We start from the raw sequence: 27,624 nt of genomic DNA on the forward strand, positions 1-27,624 counted from the left end.
TGCTACGGGAACGCAGGAAACTAAACAACTTCTTTGCTCGCTTTGAGGACAATACAGTGCCACTGATACAGCTCACTACCAAAACCCTCCTTTACCGCAGCCAACGTGAGTAAAACATTTAAACATGTTAAGTCTGCTGAATCACCTCTTTCTCAGCTGATGCAACTAGGCAGTTAGGCTGTCCCCAGCTGAATGTCTACACTAACTTCACACTACTGGTCATTTCGTGTCCTCCTGTGGGCATCCCCACTCAGCCCCTCTCTATTCCAATGTACATTAGAGCGCTGGATGGGTGTTCTATAGGCCGGGTCACCCACAATACCACTGCCATCGACCTACGAGTGTCAGGGAACCACAGTGAGGCTATCCAATTCATGCTAATTAAGTCTCCTCAGGTTCCCGTGGTATTGGGATTCTCTTGGCCTGTTCTGCCACGCCCATTGCCTGAAGTCAGCGCTGCCTGCCCCGCGACATCTTCCGGTGGGTTCGGAAGTTGCCCGGGACCTCTCCGCCATTCCCGCGGAGTACCAGGTCCTCCGGTAGGTTTTCAGTAAGGCCCGGGCCACTTCACTTCCTCTGCACCGACCCTATGACTGCGGGATCGACCTTTCCCAGGTACCACACCGCCCCAGGGACGACTGTACTCTGTCGGATCCGGAGACCAAGGCTATACAGGAAGCTGCAGGAAGTATCTGTCCTTCTTTGTGGAGAAGAAGTACAAAACACTGTGCCTGTGCATTGACTACCGGGACCACAATGACATCACTGTGAAGAACTGCTACCCGCGACCACTCATCGCATTGGCTTTCAAGCCGCTTCAGGGGGCCACCGTTTTCTCCAAGTTGGACCTGCGAAACGCCTATCACCTGGTGCGGACACGGGAGGGCATGAGTGAAAGAGTGCATTCAACATGGCCAGTGGTCAATACGAATATCTGGTCATGCCATTTGGCCTTACCAATACCCCAGCAGTGTTCCAGGCCCTAGTCAATGACATTCTCCGCGACATGTTGAACGGGTTCGTCTTCATCTACATCCTCGTTTTCTCCCACTCAGCCCAAGAACACATGCTCCACGTCCGACAGGTCCTCCAGCGTCTCCTGGAAAACCAGCTTTTCATGAAAGTGGAGAAATGCAAAATCCATCGTTCCACCATCCCCTTCCTTGGTAACATCATCACTACAGATGGATCCCGGGAAGGTGAGAGTGGGGCCCCAGCCTACATCAAGAGTGCAGCTGCAACGTTTCCTGGGATTTGCCAACTTTAATTGACACTTTATCCAGGCCTACAGCACCCTGGGTTACCCCCGTCTGCACTCACCTCTCCCAAGGTTCTGTTCACGTGGTCCCCAGCTGCTGACCGGGACCTCAATAACCGGTTGTTTGTTCCTGGCGCCCACTCCTCCAGGCTTGCCTGCCACCCGGGCTCCCGTCGGACTCTTGCCTTTGTGCAGCAATGCTTTGGTGGCCGACCATGGTCCCGGACGTCTCCGTGTTCGTCCCTGCCTGCACGGTCTGTGCCCAGAACAAGACTCCTCGGAAAGCTCCAGCTGGTCTCCTTCAACCACTGCCTGTCGCTCACTGTCCCTGGTCTCACATATCCCTGGACTTCGTCACAGTTCTTCCTCTGTCTGATGGCAACACTGCCATCTTGACAGTAGTGGACCGGTTTTATAAAACCGACCACTTCATTCCCCTCCCCAAGTTACCCTCTGCCAAAGAGACGGCTCAACTCATGGTGCAGCACGTCTTCCAGATTCATGGACTCCCAGTGGACCTGGTCTCCGACCGGGGTCCTCAGTTCTCCTCCCAGTTCTGGAAGGCATTCGGCACGCTCATTGGGTCGTGGGTCAGCCTGTCCTCAGTGTTCCACCCTCAGTCCAACGGCCAGTTGGAGCGAGCCAATCAAGACCTGGAGACAACTCTTCGCTGCCTCCGCCAACCCCACCACCTGGAGCCAGAAACTCATGTGGGTTGAATATGCCCGCAACACCCTCCCCTGCTCTGCCACTGGGCTCTCGCCTTTTGAGTGTTCCCTGGGTTATCAGCCCCCGCTCTTCCCGGAGCAAGAGGAAGAGGTAGGCATACCCTCTGTCCAGATGTTTGTCCTCTGCTATCGCCATACCTGGAAGAGAGCCCGGTCGGCTCTTCTCAAGACCACCTGCAGGTATCGACGACAAGCGGACCGCCACCGGACCCCAGCATCGTCTCAGGCAGAGGGTATGGCTGTCCACTCGAGACCTACCCCTACGGGTGGAGTCCCGCAAACTGCGCCTTGACACAGAAGCAACCTTTTTGAGGAAAGTTCTGTGACGTACACACTCACCGCCCCTGCTCTTGCTTACACGTCTTCATTCCCACAAATAGTGAGTTAGTCATGTTAGAGTGTGTCAAGGGAACATGCACATAACACATTTAGCACTTTATATGTTTATATTCCCCTCATCTTGACGTAGTATGCTCTGTGTCTCTGACCTGTTTGTTCACGAGAGGATATGCACTTAGTACAGAAAAACAAACCACACTGTCTTCTGTCCTTTATTGGTGACTTGGTTACTGAGTACAGTGCCTTCAGAAAGTACTCACACCCATTTACTTTTTTGACATTTGTTGTGTTAAACTGAATTTAAAATTACATTGAGATGAGATTACACTGATCTGCACACAATAACCCATAATGTCAAAGTGTAATTATGTTTTTAGAAATGTTTACAAATTAATAAAAAAATGAAAAGCTTAAATGTCTTTAGTCAAAAGGTATTTGTTATGGCAAGCCTAAATAAGTTCAAGAGTACAAACGTGTTTAATAATAAGTTGAATGGACTCACTCTGTGTGCAATAATAGTGTTAAACATTATTTTTAAATGACTACCCCATCTCTGTACACCACACATACAATTAGCCGAGCAGTGAATGTCAAGCACAGATACAAAGACCAGGAAAGTTTTCCAATGATTCGCAAAGAAGGGCACCTATTGGTAGGCAGCGAAAAAAAACAAAGTGTATTTCTGTTTCTATTTTTTAAATACATTTGTTAAAAATTCTAAAAACGTGTTTTTGCTTTGTCATTATGGGGTATTGTGTGTAGATTGATGAGGACAAATAACAATTTAATCAATTTTAGAATGAGGCTGTAACGTAACAAAATGTGGAAAAGTCAAGGGTTCTGAATACTTTCCGAGTGCACTGTAGTTGGGGAACCCTGACTTACAGTATCTAATCAAGATATATTAGTGTTTATTTTCCATTTAAAAAAAATATAATTAAAAAAATAACTGACATTCAAGTATTTTGTGTAGATCGTTGACAAAAAAATGACTTAATCCATTTTAATCCCACTTTATAACACTACAAAATGTGGAAAAAGTCAAAGGATTTGAATACTTTCTGAAGGTACTGTACACAAGTTACTAAAACAACTTTAATCTCACTAAAGATCACAAAAAACTATAATACAGAAACAGTTGGAGAAATCATTGGGCAGCCCATCAGATCCAGGGTAAGAGTCCCAGCCCAGTCGTTTAAAGGGCGAAAAAGCAGCTGGACACTGGGTGGTGTACAGGGACCACCAGGGAGTGTGTTTGAGGTCTGTGGGGGTACTATGGGGCCCCTTTCAACAGCAGCCTCCCAGACTTTAGCCCAACTGATCAAAAGCTGCCAACAAACAGTGTTAACATCCAGAAAACACACACTCAAGCAGCTACAGTGTATATACAGGTCTTTGGGGTACAACTGAGAGATATAGAGAAGGTAGAGGAGGTATGAGGGACAACAAAGAGGAGTTTGGGAACCCATGAGTAGGAGGACAAAGTGAGAGCGAACCATTATAAACCAAACTTACCATTATAAACTGTTTACCACAATAATCATTAAAGCACTTACGTATACTTAGCCCTGTGATGGGATGTGTCACGGTCTTAAAAACAACATGGAATCCCGAGAGAAGAGGGGGTCACAGAAGACAACATTTTCAACATTTGACCTTGTTAAGATAAACTTTATTGTCCTTGAGTAGAAAATAATTCAAATCAAATACATTCTGTAACGAATGTGGACCCTCATAAGGCACTTCATACACATAGGGCTAATACATACAGCAGTTGCTGTTTTAATCGGTCACCAGGAAGTAGGCCTAATGTGCAGCAAACTGGGAAATAGTCACATCGCTAAAAGAAAAGCTAAAAAAGTCAGCCTATTAGGAATGGTGATGGTCACCATCAAAATATTACCTATGCATACTGCGATCTCGTAAACAACAGCGTTGAAATTATGTAGCTTGTGTTCATTCTTCCTATCTAAAATGCAATTATCTACTCCAATTTTTTAAACCAAATAGGCCCCCCTTAGTGCAAACAATGAGAGGGATCGTCTTGTTTAACTGTCAAACAGAGTTGATGGTGGATGAGCCGACTAACCCGACAAAGAAATAGAGTCAAAGAGAGCTGCCAGGCTGAAAGACCCATACAATGCTCTCACTGCGAAAAGCATTCAACGAGCTACATTTGAAAATGTCCCTCCTAACTGCACATAAACAATATACAGTCAATCTTCAGAGAGGATACAATAATTTAATGTGGTCTACAGTGCCTTTGGAAAGTATTCAGACCCCCTGAATTGTTCAACATTTTATTAAGTTAGTCTTATTCTAAAATTGATTATTGTTTTTTCCCCCCTCATCAATCTACACACAAAACCCCATAATGACAATGCAATGAAAATGTTGCACATTTATTACAAATAAAAACCGGAAATATCAAATTTACATTAGAATTCAGACCCTTTGTTGAAGCACCTTTGGCAGCGATTACAGCATCAAATCTTCTTGGGTATGACGCTACAAGCTTGGCACACCCGTGTTTGGGGAGTTTGTCCCCTGCTTCTCTTCAAATCCTTTCAAGTCTCTCCAGGGATGTTCGATCGGGTTCAAGTCTGGACAACCAGCCAGGGCCACTCAAGGACATTTAGAGACTTGTCCAGTAGCCACTCCTGTGCTCTCTTGGCTGTGTGCTTAGGGTTGTTGTCCTGTTGGAAGGTGAACCTTCGCCCCAGTTTAAGATCCTGAGCACTCTGGAGCAGGTTTTCATCAAGGATCTGTCTGTACTTTACTCCATTCATCTTTGCCTCGATCCTGACCAGTCTCCCAGTCCCTGCCACTGAAAATATCCCCACAGCATGATGTTGCCACCACCATGCTTCACCATAGGGATGGTACCATGTTTCCTCCAGACGTGAAGCTCGGCATTCAAGCCAAAGAGTTGGCTTGAATGGTTTCATTAGACCAGGGTATCTTGTTAGTCATGGTCTGAGAGTGTTTAGGTACCTTTTGGCAAACTCCAAGCGGGCTGTCAAGTGCCTTTTACTGAGGAGTATCTTCGGTCTGGGACACTTTACTATAAAGGCCTGATTGGTGGAGTGCTGCCGAGATGGTTGTCCTTCTGGAAAGTTCACCCATCTCCACAGAGGAACTCTAGAGCTCTGTGAGAGTGACCATCGGGTTCTTGGTCACCTCCTTGACCAAGAGCCTTCTCCACCGATTGCTCAGTTTGGGCAGGCAGACAGCTCTAGAAGGAGCCTTGGTGGTTCCAATCTTCTTCCATTTAAGATTGATGGATGCCACTGTGATCTTGGGGACCTTCAATGCTACAGACATGTTTTGGTACCCTTCCCCAGATCTGTACCTCAACACAATCCTGTCCCGGAGCGCTACGGACAAATTCCTTCAACCTCATGGCTTGGTTTTTGCTCTGACATGCACCTTGGGACCTTATTTAGACAGGTGTGTGCCTTTACAAATCTTGTCCAATCAATTGAATTTACCACAGGTGGGCACTATTCAAGTTGATGATGATCAATGATGATTATCAATGGAAACAGGATGCACCTGAACTAAATTCGAACCAGTGACCTTTCGGTTACTGGCCCAACGCTCTTAACCGCTTTGCTACCTGTCGCCCTGTAGCCGAGCAGTGGTCGTTTACATGCTCAGATTGCTCTTTCAAAAAAAATCTCAAGCATAACCGTACATTGGCTGGGCCTGGGTCGACTCGTTACGATATAGACCCCAAGTCTGGCCAGGGGACCTATAGATTGCCGAAGCATGAGTAGACACACAGAGATGCACTTTAAAGGTCATTCCCCCTATGGCCAGTTACTCCTCCAGGTCATTATGCAGATGCCATCATAGTACGACACGCTAATAACAGTGTGCCTCAGACCATTACAATGGCCATGGGCTGTTGGTCATGGTGAAGTGGCTTGTAAAAACAGAATTCCTATTGGAGCTTCAATAGAAAAAGGGATTTCTATGCAACAGACCACTCAGATAAAAAGTGATTATAAGTTGGAACAAGGTGTGTGGGTTTCTGTGCACACGTATACATGTGTGAGCGCCACAGAGAATTCCATAGTTGAGACGACAAACAGCCAGCTAGATCAATTCTGATTAACCGGTCCGTGCCTTTGAGAATCTTGTCCCCGAGCTTCTGTTATTCCTACACACTGAGCCTCTTTGCCATTTGTAAACCCTGGTAACTATAGACTATAGGTAAAAGCCACAGTGCTTTGATCTTCGAAGATGATGCCACTTTGTCGATCAATGATGGACAGGGAAAGGACTGTGAGAGGGTTATGAGAGGCTCCCCCTCAGGGATGGAAGCCTGAGGGGCTGTACTGAGGCTCTGTTCCAAACAAACACCAAACAGGTCTCCAGCGTTAGTCTGTGTGTGGCTGTCATTATTTGAAGGCTGTCATTCCATAAAGCAGAAGATGATCACAGGAAGCAAGAGCAGGACTACTCAAAAGTCCTCAGTACCTGTGGTTTACTTTTGTACCTGGTAGTTCCATTGATTGGGTTTGGGTTTCATTGATTAGCCAGGGTGAGAGTCCACTCACCTGGTGTCCCAGGTCGGAATCAGTCCCTGATTAGAGGGGAAGAATGAAAAACTGCAATGCTTTGGACCGCAAGGTCACGATTTCAGAAAGGGGGAGCTATAGGGTAGTATGTGTTTTACAGGTGGCAAAAAACATGGACAATTCTATGTCAGACACCAACATATGCAGGAGTTAGTTAACCATCTGGTCTCCATGGTGCCAGGTATCCACGTATACATGCAGATGGATCATGTATAGCCAGGGGCGGACGAGACATCTGGCATTTCAGGCAAATGCCAGAAGGGCTGGTCTATTTTTGTCCCAGTGGGCCTATCTAATTTGAGTTTTTTTGCACAAAAGGATCATTATCTGGCTAATAATGGGGGCCTCACGGAAAACAATGGGCCAGTGTGGTGGGGCCTTGGGGAAAGAAATAGGACGTTGAGGGGGCCAAAAGGGAAAAAATGGTCAGGAGTGTTAGAAATGCCAGGGCTAAGTTTTGGTCGCAGTCTGCCCCTGTGTATAGCTACTGTAAGGAATAAGGTGGTTGTAAAGAAGGGCTCTCTAACCCTGTCCCTGGAGAGTTACCATCCTGTAAATTCTCACTCCAACCCTAATCTAGCACACGTAATTCTAATAGTTAGCTGGTTGATAAGCTAAATCAGGTTAGTTACAACTGGGGTTGGAGCGAAAACCTAGAGGGTAGCAGCTCTCCAGGAACAGGGTTGGAGAGCCCTGATGTAAAGGGTATGGGTATGAGTTGCTGTAGCAGTATAGCTTGGCAGATTTCTCAAATGAGGTCACAGACAACTCTGCAATCAGTCCACGGATGTCTTCAAATAACTCTGTACTGAGAAGATTACAAACTGCCCACTCAAGCCTCCCACAGCCTTGTAGAGGGTGTATTTAATAAGAAACCTACAACCAAAGTTCACCCTGTATCAAACACTTCTACAGTCACTTTCATAGCTGGTATCCTTTTTCTCCCAACCAATTAGTTTCACCGCAAGAGAAATGTATTATGTTCCTGTCTTTAGCAGGAACCTAAAGGGCAGAAAACGATATCCCCCTGACAGAAAAGTCTTAGCCCAGGACAGACTGAAACATCCAAGAATCCTGTTTCTTGTGACTGACTGAGCAGACAAAGTCACTAGAAGCAGCTAGGGTGCTTATCTACTGTGTCAGAGATGGACGAGAGAGAAAGAGGCCCGACCTTGATTATAGATGCAATGTGTTCTTAGAACAAGGCAGTACTCATCACCAGGTTGACAGAAAATCAGCGAGAGAGAGAGAGCAAGTTAGCAAGCAAGAGACCGCTTGAGACAGTGAACAAGTGAGAACAGGAATGATTAAAAGCTGTCCATCTCAGATGCTTGGAGTTTGTTCTGTTCCCCAAATGGACACGGCCACTTCCTGGAGCGAGGCCTCAGCCCGAGGATTAACAAGGTTACCTGGGGCTGTAATCGTAGTCAAACATGAGCGCCTGTCAAGTGCCTGCCGCCACGCATTCTATTAGCTAGCCCCATGGTAAGGACAGCCCCCCCCCCCCCCCGACATCCTATGACAAAATCTTAATCAGTGGTAATTGAGAATGCATTGAGTAGAACGATCAGTCGGGAGTCAGTCTTCAAAAGGACGTTCAATACAAACATGCAACCCATGAATACCCTGTCTCAATAGTAAAAAATACATTTAAAAAAGTGATCTTCATCCCTCACCTTCATATTAGACATTAGGCAGAGAACTAGGGAGCTACTGGGTTTGTGAGCTGACATTTAAAAAAGGTGGATGACTATTCAGAGCAGTGGCGGTAGGAAAAACACAGGCTGGCGTGTTGCAGATCCCTGCTTTAAGGTTATGTGATATTCAGTGTGCACAATGAGCTCTGTATACACGGCATTAATAAACAAAGCCATCAGCAATGCTACCGACCGCCGCCACCACCACCACTGCAGCATGATGCATCATGGAAGCTTTCCCCTCGTTAAAACACTCCTAAAGCGATAGACCAGTTTATTCCTCTTCCTAAACGAGAGCCTAAGCTACCCCATCAAAACAGCAGATGGAATCGAACCGGTTATCTCCTCTTTCGAAGATCACTATTCTTACGTCACAAACAGCTTTTTTACCAAGAGTTTGTACCCAGTTTTTTTTCACTCTAACTTTAAGAATACCATTAATCTAAGTCACATTCAAATTCTTTACATTTTAGTCATTTCGCAGACTAACATTAGTGAGTGCATTAGGGATGGGCACGGTTATTCGAATATCCGAACGGATGTTAATGTTGGATTATTTTGGAAATATAGGCCTATTTTAACAATGAAAAGGCTTTGTCTAAAATGTAATAAAATGATCTATGTCACATTGCTGCATCGACTATAAGGGTAGACCATTTCATTCAACATTTTAATAAAACAATAGTTTTATGATAGTTTTTATGAATGCCTCCCATAAAATAAAATAAAACGCACCGGTAGCATACACACGTTTCACAGTGTAGCTTGTTATCACTATCCATAAACCAAAGCGGCGCTAGTCAGAGGCTCCATGTGTAGCAAGTGAAGTGTGACATTTATAAATCAGTACAAAATGTAAATGGACAGAATTAAGTTGGCTAAATGCAATGGTCAACCAACAGGTAGGCTGTTGTTTCATATGAGTTGTTTTAGACAAGTACAGGCAGCGCAGCAAAATAGCCTCAATTCGTTTTGCAACTCTAGCTAGCTACCTGGCTAACTTAGCTGGCTACTGTAGCTAGCTTGATTCTTTACAATGAGTTGATGCAGTGAAGACGGGCACTACCAGATGGTATGATAGATTGCCTACGTCTAACTAGCGTGAGTCGGTTTGGCTACTCTCTCTCGCTACTTCTGTGCCACACACACCAGCCCTTGTGCCTCTCTCACCCCTCCCCCACCCATTGGCTGGAACGAGCCAACGCAGCGCACATGCTCTCTCACGAGTAACGCGAGCAAGTCTCCATTGAAGTTTAAATATATTTGAATAGAATGGGCATTCCCATTCAAGTCAATGAAGGCATAATGCCCGGCCATCCAGTCTTCAGTCAGCTGTTCGTAAAATAAATACATCTCTAAATCATTTTTTGACAGTTATTTTATTTTCAATATGGTCTTCATCCATAACCATCAGTTACATGGTTAGGCATATACAGTGCCTTCAGAAAGTATTCAGACCCCTTGACTTTATCCACATTTTGTTAGGTACAGCCTTATTCTAAAATGGATTAAATTGTGTTTTTCCCTCATCAATCTACACACAATACCCCATAATGACAAAGCAAAAACAGGATTTTAGAAATGTTTGCTAATTTATTCAATTTAAAAAAACGAAATGTCTTTCTCTCGATCATGACTAGTCTCCCAGTCCATGCCACTGAAAAACATCCCCACAGCATGATGCTGACACCACCATGCTTCACTCTAGGGATGGTGCCAGGTTTCCTCCAGAAGTGATCCTTGGCATTAAATCTTAGTTTCATCAGACCAGAGAATCTTGTTTCTCATGGTCTGAGAGTCTTCAAGTGCCTTTTGCAAACTCCAGGTGGGCTGTCATGTGCCTTTTATTGGGGAATGGCTTCTGTCTGGCCACTCTATCATAAAGGCCTGATTGGTGGAGCGCTGCAGAGATGGTTGTCCTTCTGGAAGATTCTCCCATCTCCACAGAGGAACTCTGGAGCGCTGTCGGGTTCTTGGTCACCTCCCTGACCAAGGCCCTTCTCCCCAAATTTCTCAGTTTGGCCGGGCGGTCAGCTCTACGAAGAGTCTTGGTGGTTCCAAACTTCTTCCATTTAAGAATGATGGAGGCCACTGTGTTCTTGGGGACCTTCAATGCTGCAGAATTGTTTTGGAACCCTTAGCCAGATCTGTGCAGATTGACACAATCCTGTCTGGGAGCTCTACGGACAAGTCCTTCGACCGCATGGCCTGGTTGTTGCTCTGACATGCACTGTTAATTGTGGGACCTTATATAGACAGGTGTGTGCCTTTCTAAATCATGTCCAATCAATTGAATTTAACACAAGTGGACTCAAGTCAAGTTGTAGAAACATCAGGATGATCAATGGAAACGGGATGCACATGAGATCAATTTCAAGTCTCATTGCAAAGGGTCTGAATACTAATGTAAATAAGGCATCTGTTTTTTATTTTCAATACATTTTAATTATTGAGAATTGTGTGTAGATTGTAGAGGATAATTTTTAAATCAATTTTAGAATAAGGCTGTAAAAGTCAAGGGATCTGAATACTTTTCGAAGGCACCGTACGGTAATTGTGCCAGCCCTAAGCTCCATGCTCTACCAACTGAGTCACACGGGACCTTTCTCTGTTTCTCTCTCTCTCTCTCTCGTCATCTCTTCCTCTCTTCATTTCCACTCTTTTGAGATGAAAGCCCTTGGTGGCTTGCTTCTCTTTCCTTGCGAGGGGGCAGCTGAACTTTATAAGGAGGTTCTCCTGTTAGTATCGAGACAAACTGAAGCCGATGCAGGGCAGTGGACTCCTGGTGTTTTTAACGACAGCGGCGCAGGAGGCTGGTTCTAATGCCGGCCGACGGGGCCATCATTAATGCTGTATCTCACATCCTAAATCCTGACACACAGCGGGGGCCGGGTTAGCTGAGGCAATCTAACCGCCCCGGGCCAATTAGTTAAGCATCTCACCTGGGCTCTTCCTGGAGCCGCTCCTCACAGACACACACTGGATTAGCCCACTGTGGCCCCTTAATGCTTAAAGACAGGGCCCCGTGGAGACGGCAACCCACAAACAGCTTGGTGCTGCCTGGTAAGTGAGAGAGAAGATCTGACAGCTGGACAACTGAAAACAATTCACTTCGAGAACTACAAATAATTTTGGACCAAAACCTAAAGCCATGCCATTAACTGTGGTATCTCCATAGTGCCTTCAGAAAGTATACATACCCCTTGACTTATTCCACATTTTGCTATTACAGCCCAAATTCAAAATGGATTAGGTTTATGTTTTTCTCACCCATCTACACACAATAACCCATAACCACAAAGTGAAAACATGTTTTTAGACATATTTGCACATTTATTGAAAATGAAATAGAGAAATCTAATTCACATAAGTATTCACACCCCTGAGTCAATACTTTCTTGAAGCACCTTTGGCTGTCATTCCAGCATTGAGTCGTGATGGGCATGTCTGTATCAGCTTTGCACCTCTGGATTTGAGGATTTGCTCCCATTCTTCCTTGCAGATTTTCTCAAGTTCTGTTAATGTAGATGGGGAGTGGCAGTGAACAGCCATCTTGAAGTCTTTACACAGATTTTCAATGGGATTCAAGTCTGAGCCACTCAAGGACTGTCTCAAATCTAGTTCTGAAGCCATTCCAGCATTGCATTGGCTATATGCTTGGGGTCATTGTCCTGTTGGAACATAAATCTTCGCCCCAGTCTAAGGTCGTTTGTACTCTGAAGTAGCTTCTCATCAAGGATTTGCCTATATTTGGCTACATTCATTGTTCCCTCTTTCTTCAAGTCTCCCAGTCCCTGTCACTAAAAAGCATCCCCATAACATGATGCTGCCACCACTAGGGATGCACGATATATCGGTGAAGAAATCGGAATTGGCAGATATTAGCTAAAAATGACAACATCGACCCGATGTCTAGTTTAACGCCAATGTGCAAAACCGATGTCAAAGCTGACATGCATACCTATATAACATAATGACACCATGTAAGATTTTTCACTACACATGCAGAACAGTATTCCTAACCTAGCCCACAATGTCTGCTGTGTGGATCAAGCTGCCGACAAGTCGAACAGTCATTTGAAAGAGTAAGAACATTTCAGCGAGACGGGCGAAATCCATTAACACCAAGACAATGGAATTCATTGCCCTTGACAATCAACCGTTCTCTGTCGTGGGTGATGTTGGCTTTCGCCGACTGGTCGAACACTGGTGCACACTACCAAGTGCGCTATTTTTCAGATGTTGCCATACCGCAGTCACACAGTAATAGCGTCACTGCGATTAGCTTCATGACTGACATTTGAACCATCAATATCAACCCCATGAGCATGCTGAGTCTGACAGCACAGTGGGTCGTCGAGGATTTCGATACAGAGGCAAGTCGTATTTCATGCTCATGAATGTGCTGGTTGTCATACCGCTGCTGCCATTTCAGAACATGTTTAAAACTTGGAAACATGAACACACTAGCTAGCTCCATTCAAACAACTGACTCGAGAAATAAGCTCAGCAACTGCACCTGCAGCAGACGTGATATCCTCTGTCATGGCATTGAAACGCCTGCTCAACAAAACTGCAGACACAGGCTGTGAACAAGTGATATGGTGGCATTCTCTCCCTACTGTGTCGCCACCATGCTCGATGCCATGTACAAGGACTGCTACTTCGATGCAGACAAGAAACGGATGCAGCTGGACAAGATGGAAACGGACACAGCAAAAGTGCGCACCGAGGAAGAGAGGCCATGGACAGACAGACCTGAAACTTGACACAATGAAATCCTGGTTGAGAATGAAACGACTGAACAAATGAACAACGAAACATCACAGCAAGTAAGTGGAAGAAATAGGTTTTGATTATGTTTTACTGGTAATGGGGACATACTTAAATGCCAACAAAATAACTTTTGGTTCAGTGGAGTGTGTGTGTGTGTGTGTGTGTGTGTGTGTGTGTGTGTGTGTGTGTGTGTGTGTGACCTTTATTTAACTTGGCAAGTCAGTTAAGAACAAATCATTATTTACAATGACAGCCTACCCCAGCCAAACCTGGACAGCGCTGGGTCAATTGTGCGCTGCCCTATGGGACTTCCAATTACGGCCAGAAGTGATACAGCCTGGATTCGAACCAGGGACTACGGTGACACCTCTTGCACTGAAATGCAGCGCCTTAGACCGCTGCGTCCGTGTGTGTGTTAACTATTTAACTGTAGTAGAATGCTTAAAAGGCCTCAAAAATGTTAAATATCAGTTATCATTATCGTTTTTTTGGCAAGGAAAATATTGGATATCGGTAGCGGCCAAAAATGTAATATCGTTGCATCACGTGCCATCACCATGCTCTGCCTGATTTTCTCCAGACATGAAGCTTTGCATTCAGGCCAAATAGATACATTTTCGTCTCATCAGACCACAGAATATCTTGCCTTATGCTCTCAGTCTTTCACGTGCCTTTTTGCAAACATCAGGCATGCCATCATGTGCCTTTTTCTCAGGACTGTCTTCCGTCTGGCCACTCTGCCATAAAGCCCAGATCGGTGAAGTGCTGTAGAGACTCATCCAATAAATGCAGTACTTCTGTCTGAGTGGTCAATGGCTTCTTGGTGCTTCTTGCCCGGTTGCTCAGTTTGGTTGGACGGTCACCTCCATGCAGAGTCTGGGTAGTTCCATATTTTTTACATTTCCCAATGATGGAGACCACTGTTCTCAGGGGAAACGTTCAACACTCTAGACATTGTTTTATACGCTTCCCCCTCATCACAATTCTACATTGGAAAGCTACAGAAGGTTCCTTGGACTTCATGGAATAGTTTCTGCTCTGAAATGCACTGTCAACTGTGTAACCTTATATAGACAGGTGTGTTTCTTTCTAAATTATGTCCAAACTATTCAATTGGCCATTGTGGACTCCAATCAAGCTGTAGTGAAATCTCAAGGAGGATCAAAGGAAATTGGATGCACCTGCGCTGAAAAGGGGTGTGAATACTTACCTAAATGAGATATTTCTACAGTGCATCTGGAAAGTATTCAGACCCCTTGACTTTTTCTACATTTTGCTATGTTACAGCTTAATTCTAAAATTGATTTTTTTAAATGTTTGCATCACTCTACAAACAATACCACATAATGACAAAGCAAAACTATGATTTTTTAACATTTTTGCAAAAACTTTTTTTTTTTATATGACATTTACATAAATATTCAGACCCTTTACTCAGTACTTTGTTGAAGCACCTTTGGCAGTGATTACAGCTTCCAGTCTTCTTGGGTATGACGCTACAAACTTGGCACACCTGTATTTGGGGAGTTTGTCCCATTCTTCTCTGCAGATCCTCTGAAGCTCTGTCAGGTTTGATGAGAAGCCAAGGCTACATCTCATAACTGTATAAACTTAGACCTGGCTGATCTGTTATGTTCAAAATTCTGTGGAATTCATAACATTGTTGGACAGGTTTAAATGCTTTTGTTATTTGTACCCATAGAGCCAGTTCTTTTTGTCTACAGCTGAAGTCAGAAGTTTACATACACCTTAGCCAAATCCATTTAAACTCAGTTTCCCACAATTCAATTTTCTGGAATTTTCCAAGCTGTTTAAAGGCACAGTCAACTTAGTGTATGTAAACTTCTGACCCACTGGAATTGTGATATAGTGAATTATAAGTTAAATAATCTGTCTGTAAACAATTGTTGGAAAAATGACTTGTGTCATTCACAAAGTAGATGTCCTAACTAGAGGTAGACCGATTATGATTTTTCAACGCCGATACCGATTGAGATTATTGGAGGACCAAAAAAAGCAGATACCGATTAAAATCTGCCGATTTTTTAAAATGTATTTGTATTAATGACAATGACAACAATACTGAATGAACACTTATTTTAATTTAATATAATTCATCAATAAAATCAATTTAGCCTCAAATAAATAATGAAACATGTTCAATTTGGTTTAAATAATGCAAAAACAAAGTGTTGGAGAAGAAAGTAAAAGTGCAATATTTGCCATGTAAGAAAGCTAATGTTTAAGTTCCTTGCTCAGAACATGAGAACATATGAAAGTTGGTGGTTCCTTTTAACAAGAGTCTTCAATATTCCCAGGTAAGAAGTTTTAGGTTGTAGTTATTGTAGGAATTATAGGACTACAGTAAAGCAAAAAAGTATTTAGTCAGCCACCAATTGTGCAAGTTCTCCCACTTAAAAAGATGAGAGGCCTGTAATTTTCATCATAGGTACACTTCAACTATGACAGACAAAATGAGAGAAACAAATCCAGAAAATCACATTGTAGGATTTTTAATATATTTTTTTGCAAATTATGGTGGAAAATAAGTATTTGGTCAATAACAAAAGTTTCTCAATACTTTGTCATATACCCTTTGTTGACAATGACAGAGGTCAAATGTTTTCTGTAAGTCTTCACAAGGTTTTCACACACTGTTGCTGGTATTTTGGCCCATTCCTCCATGCAGATCTCCTCTAGAGCAGTGATGTTTTGGGGCTGTTGCTGGGCAACACGGACTTTAAACTCCCTCCAAAGATTTTCTATGGGGTTGAGATCTAGAGACTGGCTAGGCCACTCCAGGACCTTGAAATGCTTCTTACGAAGCCACTCCTTCGTTGCCCGGGTGGTGTGTTTGGGATCATTGTCATGCTGAAAGACCCAGCCACGTTTCATCTTCAATGCCCTTGCTGATGGAAGGAGGTTTTCACTCAAAATCGCACGATACATGGCCCCATTAATTATTTCCTTTACACGGATCAGTCGTCCTGGTCCCTTTGCAGAAAAACAGCCCCAAAGCATGATGTTTCCACCCCCATGCTTCACAGTAGGTATGGTGTTCTTTGGATGCAACTCAGCATTCTTTGTCCTCAAAACACGACGAGTTGAGTTTTTACCAAAAAGTTATATTTTGGTTTCTTCAGACCATATGACATTCTCCCAATCTTCTTCTGGATCATCCAAATGCTCTCTAGCAAACTTCAGACGGGCCTGGACATGTACTGGCTTAAGCAGGGGGACACGTCTGGCACTACAGGATTTGAGTCCCTGGCGGCGTAGTGTGTTCCTGATGGTAGGCTTTGTTACTTTGGTCCAGCTCTCTGCAGGTCATTCACTAGGTCCCCCCGTGTGGTTCTGGGATTTTTGCTCACCGTTCTTGTGATCATTTTGTCCCCACGGGGTGAGATCTTGCGTGGAGCCCAGATCAAGGGAGATTATCAGTGGTCTTGTATGTCTTCCATTTCCTAATAATTGCTCCCATAGTTGATTTCTTCAAACCAAGCTGCTTACCTATTGCAGATTCAGTCTTCCCAGCCTGATGCAGGTCTACAATTTTGTTTCTGGTGTCCTTTGACAGCTCTTTGGTCTTGGCCATAGTGGAGTTTGGAGTGTGACTGTTTGAGGTTGTGGACAGGTGTCTTTTATACTGATAACAAGTTCAAACAGGTGCCATTAATACAGGTAACGAGTGGAGGACAGAGGAGCCTCTTAAAGAAGAAGTTACAGGTCTGTGAGAGCCAGAAATCTTGCTTGTTTGTAGGTGACCAAATACTTATTTTCCACCATAATTTGCAAATAAATTCTTAAAAAATCCTACAATGTGATTTTCTGGATTTTTTTCTCTAATTTTGTCTGTCATAGTTGAAGTGTACCTATGATGAAAATTATAGGCCTCTCATCTTTTTAAGTGGGAGAACTTGCACAATAGGTGGCTGACTAAATACTTTTTTGCCCCACTGTATTTCTCTCTATACCATTTGTATTTCATTAACCTTTGACTATTGGATGTTCTTATTGGCACTTTAGTATTGCCAGTGTAACAGTATATCTTCCGTCCCTCTCCTCGCCCCTCCCTGGGCTCGAACCAGGAGCACAACGACAACAGCCACCCTCAAAGCAGCGTTACCCGTGCAGAGCAAGGGGAACAACCACTCCACGTCTCAGAGCGAGTGACGTTTTAAACGCTATTAGCGCGCACCCCGCTAACTAGCTAGCCATTTCACATTGGTTACACCAGCCTCATCTCGGGAGTTGATAGGCTTGAAGTCATAAACAGCGCAATGCTTGACGCACAACGAAGAGCTGCTGGCAAAACGCACTAAAGTGCTGTTTGAATAAATGCTTACGAGCCTGCTGCTGCCTACCACCGCTCAGTCAGACTGCTCTATCAAATATCAAATCATAGACTTAATTATAACATGATAACACACAGAAATACGAGCCTGAGCTCATTAATATGGTCGAATCCGGAAACTATCATCTCGAAAACAAGACATTTATTATTTCAGTGAAATACGGAACCGTTCCGTATTTTATCTAAGGGGTGGCATCCATTAGTCTAAATATTCCTGTTACATTGCCCAACCTTCAATGTTATGTCATAATTACGTAACATTCTGGCAAATTAGGCGGCCCAAACTGTTGCATATACACTCTGTATATGACTCTGCATGCAATGAACGCAAGAGAAGTGACACAATTTCACCTGGTTAATATTGCCTGCTAACCTGGATTTATTTTAGCTAAATATGCAGGTTTAAAAATATATACTTCTGTGTATTGATTTTAAGAAAGGCATTGATGTTCATGGTTAGGTATACATTGGAGTAACGATACGCACCACATCAATTACGCAGGACTACGCTAGATAAACTAGTAATATCATCACCATGTGTAGTTAACTAGTGATTATGATTGATTGATTGTTTTTTATAAGATAAGTTTAATGCTAGCTAGCAACTTACCTTGGTTCACTGCATTTGCGTAACAGGCAGTCTCCCTGTGGAGTGCAATGAGAGGCAGGTGTTTAGAGCGTTGGACTAGTTAACTGTAAGGTTGCAAGATTGAATCCCCCGAGCTAACAAGGTGAAAATCTGTCGTTCTGCCCCTGAACAAGGCAGTTAACCCACCGTTCCTAGGCCGTCATTGAAAATAAGAACATGTTCTTAACTGACTTGCCTAGTTAAATAAAGATTAAATAAAGATGTAAAAAAAGAAAAGAAAAAAAAATTAAAAAAAAAAAAAAACATTCAAATCGGTGACCAAAAATAACGATTTTAGATTGTTATGAAAACTTGAAATCGGTCCTAATTAATCGGCCATTCCGATTAATCAGTCGACCTCTAGACCTAACCGATTTGCCAAAACTATAGTTTGTTAACAAGAAATTTGTGGAGTGGTTGAAAAACAAGTTAATGACTGCAACCTAAGTGTAGTCAACATTCCAATCAGAAATTGGGAGAACACTAATTTAGAATGTGCCTGTGTGTGTGTGTACACGCAGAACATTGATAAGAGGGAGTAGGCCTACCTACTTAAACATTGAGAGCATTAATAGCTGTATTTTACAGCCAAAACGTTTTTAGTGTAAACTTAAACGATTAAAACCAGATAAAAAAGTATGTAGGAAAGATAATGGAGCTATATATTTTAGGACAAAAAAATCACCAAAATTAAAACCAGACAGTCAGGGAGAATCTAAAATTCAATAAATGTAAGATTTCTTTATATAATGTCAGATTGCTTATGCTGTGTTTCATGCTATGGCAAAAAGTGTACCATTGCAGAAAGATTGTTTTAACTACATTTTGCATACTGCCTCTGGCAAATTGTGTAGAATTGAATTAAATTAGCTTTAAAAGAGCAACATTTTGTCTCTGCGAGCCTTTCAAATCTCCGGTCAGAGGCCGCGCCAATACTTTTAGACTTTCAGTGAGGTAAGAATAAATACTGGAAAGTCTTACACGAGAACTTGACCAATTATCAACAGATACCAAGTAGAAAGTACAAGGCACTTTCTAAAAGGTGACAAATTAAAATGTCGCCAAAAATAAGTTACACCCCACTAGTTGAGGAGTCTTGAAGGCAAATTAGCATAATTGCTAGCCACAAGAGAGAAGAGGGGGAATAGATTCCAGTTCCAGGGTAAATCTGATGGTGTGACAAGGAGAGAGGGGAGGTTAATGAGGTGTTCCTCTCCTCCTTACAAACATACATTTTCTGACACATATTTTTTAAGACACCCCTGCCTCTCAGTTAGATGGATGTGTTATTAGCCATCAGGAAGTACAGGGAAAGTCAAAAGCAGAAGACTTGGCCGAGAAGAAGTGCAGAGAAAAAGTAATGAGGTCCTTTTAGATAAGCGTTAAATATTATTGTAATTTTAAGGGGTGGATAAGCTTTAATATTGTGGATAGATTGCTGCTTCCATCAATGTAATTCATTTCCAATCCCCCATATTTTTGGGGTAAATATATATCCATATAAAGTTGAAGTCGGAAGTTTACATACACCTTAGCCAAATACATTTAAACTCAGTTTTTCACATTTCCTGACATTTAATCCCAGTAAAAATCCCCTGTTTTAGGTCAATTAGGATTGCCACTTTATTTTAAGAATGTGAAATGTCAGAAAAATAGTAGAGAATGATTTATTTCACCACATTCACAGTGGGTCAGAAGTTTACATACATTCAATTAGTATTTGGTAGCATTGCCTTTAAATTGTTTAACTTGGGTCAAACGTTTCGGGTAGCCTTCCACAAGCTTCCCACAATAAATTGGGTGAATTTTGGCCCATTCCTCCTGACAGAGCTGGTGTAACTGAGTCAGGTTTGTAGTCATCCTTGCTCACACATACTTTTCCAGTTCTGCCCACAAATATTCTATGAGATTGATGTCAGGGCTTTGTGATGGCCACTCAGTTCTATTTTGTTTCATCAGACCAGAGGATATTTCTCTAAAAAGTACGATCTTTGTCCCCATGTGCAGTTGCAAACCGTAGTCTGGCTTTTTAATGGCAGTTTTGGGGCAGTGGCTTCTTCCTTGCTGAGCGGCCTTTCAGGTTATGTCGATATAGGACTTGTTTTACTGTGGATATATACTTTTGTACCCGTTTCCTCCAGCATCTTCACAAGGTCCTTCGCTGTTGTTCTGGGATTGATTTGCACTTTTCCCAACAAAGTACGTTCAGCTCTAGGAGACAGAACACGTCACCTTCCTGAGCGGTATGAGAGCTGAGTGGTCCCATGGTGTTTATACTTGCGTAGTATTGTTTGTACAGATGAAGTTGTTACCTTCAGGCGTTTGTAAATTGCTCCCAGGGATGAACCAGACTTTTTCTGAGGTCTTGGACAATTTCTTTTGATTTTTCATGTCAAGCAAAGAGGCACTGAGTTTGAAGGTAGGCCTTGAAATACATCCACAGGTACACCTCCAATTGATTCAAATGATGTCAATTAGCCTCTCAGAAGCTTCTAAAGCCATGAAATCATTTTCTGGAACTGTTCAAGCTGTTTAAAGGCACAGTCAACTTAGTGTATGTAAACTTCTGACCCACTGGAATTTTGCTAGATTATTTCCCTTATAATTCACTCTGTCTGTAAACAATAGTTGGAAAAATTACTTGTGACATGCACAAAGTAGATGTCCTAACCGACTTTCCACAAATTTATTTTTATCAAACTATAGTTTTGGCGTGGTTGAAAAAGTGCATGTAAACTTCCGACTTCAACTATATAATTAAATAAATAAATAAATAAATAAATAATGGTATATTCTAAAAAAATGTACATATATATACACACACACACATAAACATTCATACATATACACACTTTTTTTTAATATACCTTTATTATTCCCTGAAAACCCTATCACCCCTCCCCCAATTGGAATAAACTAATAAACAATAACACCTTAGGCTTCTACCTTCATATTATACACATTTTACAGACAAAATCTATTTTACAATAGTTATATTTAGTATGTTTTTAGTCCTTCCTCTATTTCTAATGTCCATCCAGTTTGATTTCTATTTGTAACTGTGCTATTTCACAACATTTATGAACCTATATACATTTTACAGACCCCATATGCTTTACATTGGTTATCTTGTTGTTATTAATCCCACCCTTCATTCCCCTTCAACCCCTCCCATCTATCTCTTAACACCATCCATTTTGAATTTCTATTTGCCATATATTTTTCAACTGTGCTGTGACGCTTCACAAAAGTACTGAACTGTTCTATTCTCATAGCTTCTACAGATTGTAAATTACAGATAAAAAATGTTGCTAAACAGTTATATTATTGATTGATTGACTATGACTTTTCAAATCACCCAGTATTGCTATCTGCAGCGTTAGTTCTAGGTAAATGTTGCAATTCTTCAGCCATTCCTGGACCTGTGACTAAAAACGAGCTACATATGGACAGTACCAAAATAAATGATCTAATGACTCTGCTGGGAAGATTGTATCCTAAATAATTGGAAGTAATTTCCTAAATTCATCAAGTGCAGCGTCTGGATGCTCCTTATTAATCACATCAGACCAACAAATATTCATAACATCATCCACTTAAGAGTCACAGCAAAATATTTTGTATGATCTCTTATATACCATTTTATGCCAAGCTTCTGGAACTTTGGAAATCCTGGATATTGCCACTATATTGTGATCACTGCATCCAATGGGTGCGGACACAGCTTTAGAACAAGGTTCTACAGTATTATAAAAAATGTGATCAATACATGTGGATGATCTTGTTAGTGTAGTGGATACATACAGTGCCTTGCGAAAGTATTCGGCCCCCTTGAACTTTGCGACCTTTTGTCACATTTCAGGCTTCAAACATAAATATATAAAACTGTATTTTTTTGTGAAGAATCAACAACAAGTGGGACACAATCATGAAGTGGAACGGCATTTATTGGATATTTAAAACTTTTTTAACAAATCAAAAACTGAAAAATTGGGCGTGCAAAATTATTCAGCCCCCTTAAGTTAATACTTTGTAGCGCCACCTTTTGCTGCGATTACAGCTGTAAGTCGCTTGGGGTATGTCTCTATCAGTTTTGCACATCGAGAGACTGATTTTTTTCCCCATTCCTCCTTGCAAAACAGCTCGAGCTCAGTGAGGTTGGATGGAGAGCATTTGTGAACAGCAGTTTTCAGTTCTTTCCACAGATTCTCGATTGGATTCAGGTCTGGACTTTGACTTGGCCATTCTAACACCTGGATATGTTTATTTTTGAACCATTCCATTGTAGATTTTGCTTTAGGTTTTGGATCATTGTCTTGTTGGAAGACAAATCTCCGTCCCAGTCTCAGGTCTTTTGCAGACTCCATCAGGTTCTCTTCCAGAATGGTCCTGTATTTGGCTCCATCCATCTTCCCATCAATTTTAACCATCTTCCCTGTCCCTGGCTGCATCTCTGATCAGTCTTCTCCTTGTATGAGCTGAAAGTTTAGAGGGACGGCCAGGTCTTGGTAGATTTGCAGTGGTCTGATACTCCTTCCATTTCAATATTATCGCTTGCACAGTGCTCCTTGGGATGTTTAAAGCTTGGGAAATCTTTTTGTATCCAAATCCGGCTTTAAACTTCTTCACAACAGTATCTTGGACCTGCCTGGTCTGTTCCTTGTTTTTCATGATGCTCTCTGCGCTTTTAACGGACCTCTGAGACTATCACAGTGCAGGTGCATTTATACGGAAACTTGATTACACACAGGTGGATTGTATTTATCATCATTAGTCATTTAGGTCAACATTGGATCATTCAGAGATCCTCACTGAACTTCTGGAGAGAGTTTGCTGCACTGAAAGTCAAGGGGCTGAATAATTTTGCACGCCCAATTTTTCAGTTTTTGATTTGTTAAAAAAGTTTGAAATATCCAATAAATGTCGTTCCACTTCATGATTGTGTCCCACTTGTTGTTGATTCTTTACAAAAAAATACAGTTTTATATCTTTATGTTTGAAGCCTGAAATGTGGCAAAAGGTCGCAAAGTTCAAGGGGGCCGAATACTTTCGCAAGGCACTGTATATGCTGACCTTGTTATTATTGACAGTAGTGATGTGAGAGAGGGGTTTGAATGCCATTAAGTGTAATCACTCCCTATTAAAGGTTTTCTGCTTCACTAAGTCACATCAACATCCTATTGTTACATGGCAGCAGATACTCCCATTTAGATGGCAAATTAGATTATATGATATTGTTACATACAGTGGTTTCCATTCTGTACTAGCGCAGTGGACCATCACTGGTAAATGTATCAAAAAGGTAAGTAGGATGGTGCAATGAGGCCAATCTTGTAACCTAAACCATTTGCAATTGGTGACAAATTGATGTACTGTCAGCTAAAAAAGTAGGAAAAGTAGGCTATTCCTTAAACATCATCCTAACACCCTACATACATATTTTCACAGCGATTACAGGCTTTAACACACATCATTACGGTTGTCCCCACCATCCTCTTCCTCCTCACCTCCATCTCTCTCCCACTACATCTCCTGTTCCTCTCCCCTGGTTTCCCCAGTGATGACAGTGGGAGGACGGAGCAGAGTGGAATCGGGGGGGAGACGCAGGGGTCTTGGCTGTGGGCTGGGGTGCCCCTCTGGGGGGTCGGACCAGGCTGTTTGGACAGCTGCTGGTGTCAATTTTACTGGCTCCTGGGCAAACACTGGGCCCTGAATGATAGCAGGAGAGAGGGGGCGTGCAGGTGGGTGGTGGAGGCAGTGCCAGCCTAGCGGCAGCAGCACCCGAGTCTGTCGACCCCCGTTCTGACCCCCCTCAACCTGGTGATAAGGCTGCCCTGTACCTGGAAATCACTGTATCTGCATCGATCTCTCTCTCTTTCTCTTCCCTATCAACACTACTGTTTTCCCCAGTCACGGTCTTTTGTGCGCCAGCAGCGTTTCTAGGATAAGGGAAAACAAACGTCAGGTGGTTGGGTGACTGCGGAGCAAGCTGTTGCAGGATTAAGTGTCATAGGACCATGAACTGTATCTCCGTATGTGGGAGCAAGGGCTTTGTCAGGGAGATGATACTGACTTAACTGGACCTGGTCAAACACTTTCAAACAAAGCCACAGCTTTGCACAAGGTACAAGTCGGGTAACAGGATGTTGCCCCACGCAATGGGAGTGTTGCATCATGGGAGATAACATTAGCTCCCATCCATAGCTTCCTGTGGCACACAGCCAAGGGCCAAGTGTGCACAATGCCAACATGTTCGGCCCTATTTTGATTTGTTTAACACTTTTTTGGTTAATACATGATTCTATATGTGTTATTTCATAGTTGTGATGTCTTCACCTTTATTCTACAATGTAGAAAATAGTAAAAATAAAGAAAAACCCTTGAATGGGTAGGTGTGTTCAAACTTTTGACTGGTCCCCAAAAATATATGGGGGATTGGAAATGATGCAGTCAATGACATTGATGGAAGCAAAAATCTATCTGCAGGATTAAAGGTGATTTACCCCCTAAAAATGTTTTAAATATACAGTGCCTTGCGAAAGTATTCGGCCCCCTTGAACTTTGCGACCTTTTGCCACATTTCAGGCTTCAAACATAAAAGATATAAAACTGTATTTTTTTGTGAAGAATCAACAACAAGTGGGACACAATCATGAAGTGGAACGACATTTATTGGATATTTCAAACTTTTTTAACAAATCAAAAACTGAAAAATTGGGCGTGCAAAATTATTCAGCCCCTTGACTTTCAGTGCAGCAAACTCTCTCCAGAAGTTCAGTGAGGATCTCTGAATGATCCAATGTTGACCTAAATGACTAATGATGATAAATACAATCCACCTGTGTGTAATCAAGTTTCCGTATAAATGCACCTGCACTGTGATAGTCTCAGAGGTCCGTTAAAAGCGCAGAGAGCATCATGAAAAACAAGGAACAGACCAGGCAGGTCCAAGATACTGTTGTGAAGAAGTTTAAAGCCGGATTTGGATACAAAAAGATTTCCCAGGCTTTAAACATCCCAAGGAGCACTGTGCAAGCGATAATATTGAAATGGAAGGAGTATCAGACCACTGCAAATCTATCAAGACCTGGCCGTCCCTCTAAACTTTCAGCTCATACAAGGAGAAGACTGATCAGAGATGCAGCCAAGAGGCCCATGATCACTCTGGATGAACTGCAGAGATCTACAGCTGAGGTGGGAGACTCTGTCCATAGGACAACAATCAGTTGTATATTGCACAAATCTGGCCTTTATGGAAGAGTGGCAAGAAGAAAGCCATTTCTTAAAGATATCCATAAAAAGTGTTGTTTAAAGTTTGCCACGAGCCACCTGGGAGACACACCAAACATGTGGAAGAAGGTGCTCTGGTCAGATGAAACCAAAATTGAACTTTTTGGCAACAATGCAAGACGTTATGTTTGGCGTAAAAGCAACACAGCTCATCACCCTGAACACACCATCCCCACTGTCAAACATGGTGGTGGCAGCATCATGGTTTGGGCCTGCTTTTCTTCAGCAGGGACAGGGAAGATGGTTAAAATTGATGGGAAGATGGATGGAGCCAAATACAGGACCATTCTGGAAGAAAACCTGATGGAGTCTGCAAAAGACCTGAGACTGGGACGGAGATTTGTCTTCCAACAAGACAATGATCCAAAACATAAAGCAAAATCTACAATGGAATGGTTCAAAAATAAACATATCCAGGTGTTAGAATGGCCAAGTCAAAGTCCAGACCTGAATCCAATCGAGAATCTGTGGAAAGAACTGAAAACTGCTGTTCACAAATGCTCTCCATCCAACTCACTGAGCTCGAGCTGTTTTGCAAGGAGGAATGGGAAAAAAATTCAGTCTCTCGATGTGCAAAACTGGTAGAGACATACCCCAAGCAACTTACAGCTGTAATCGCAGCAAAAGGTGGCGCTACAAAGTATTAACTTAAGGGGGCTGAATAATTTTGCACGCCCAATTTTTCAGTTTTTGATTTGTTAAAAAAGTTTTAAATATCCAATAAATGTCATTCCACTTCATGACTGTGTCCCACTTGTTGTTGATTCTTCACAAAAAAAATACAGTTTTATATCTTTATGTTTGAAGCCTGAAATGTGGCAAAAGGTCGCAAAGTTCAAGGGGGCCGAATACTTTCGCAAGGCACTGTAAGTGTGGCTTGTAACTCACCCTCTATCCAACCCTCATCCTGTCGTGATTTATTTTCCCGCCTTTACCTCATTTCCAACAGGTAGACCTACATTTTATTTGTCAAGCACTTTAAATTGTAAATTGCATTTGTTCTAAGAAATGTGCTATATAAATAAAGCTTGATTGATTGATATTACCTGTGGTGTATGAGCAAACAATGTATAGAGGCCAACCTCTTCGGCTATTGTGTTTGACATGACAGAGTGGTATGTGTGAACTGAATGTGTGAATTAAGTTCATTTCCGGGAGGCTGCAGCACCAACAAGACTCACCAGAGCAGGCATCATGAGGTCAACCAGGTAGACGAAGGCCGCGCCGAGGGCAACACCCACCGCCACAGGGACGAACGCAAACGAGCCATACTTTCCCGAATCCTCTGCCATGTCTATCGCCGGTGCCAGCAACGACCAATAGGACACCGCCAACATCAGCTGAGGGCGAAGCAAAAAGGAAGTAACAGTTAGCAGGCACTATTATTTGCTGTGTGCAGTCGGCTTCTGCTCGGAGTGGGGAAGTTCAGTTGGACTCAAAATAAAAAAGCTAACAGAGAAAGTCCTCGGGGGATCTCACTCTTTTGGAATAGGACTGTTGTGCAATGATAAAGGTGACCCCCATTCCCTCAGCAACATTTGGCATGAATTTTATGCAATAACACAAATAACGAAAAGGGACAGAGGACCGAAAATAAACACTGCCTCAAATTCACACGTCCTCTGGAATACGTCACAAACACATCCCTATAGGCCCTGGCACTTTCCTCCTGATCCAGCAGGGAGTGTGAGTGTGCATGTGTGTAATGGCTCTACAGTGCTAACATTTTGGTCGCACACGCTCCTAAATATTTTACTGTGCTACCTGGAATTTTAATTTGGGAGCATTGTGCTCCAAAAGGTATTGTAAGAAATGTCAGCACAGAGCTGTGTGTGTGCTGTTCAGTTCAGTTCACAAAGCCCCACAACATCCAACAATGCACTACTCCCCAATAGCTTGATCAAAGACATTCATTCCACCTTTTACTAGGGAAGAGCTAGCCTTGCTGACGCGACCCACATGACCACA

General features: G+C 42.7%; 1 pseudogene; it reads right to left on the bottom strand.

The window, feature by feature from the left end:
* LOC110498749 overlaps nucleotides 1-27,624 on the bottom strand; it is a 155,757-nt pseudogene that overhangs the window by 113,596 nt on the left and 14,537 nt on the right.

Source organism: Oncorhynchus mykiss, chromosome 20, assembly GCF_013265735.2.
Source record: "Oncorhynchus mykiss isolate Arlee chromosome 20, USDA_OmykA_1.1, whole genome shotgun sequence".
NCBI lineage: Eukaryota > Metazoa > Chordata > Actinopteri > Salmoniformes > Salmonidae > Oncorhynchus > Oncorhynchus mykiss.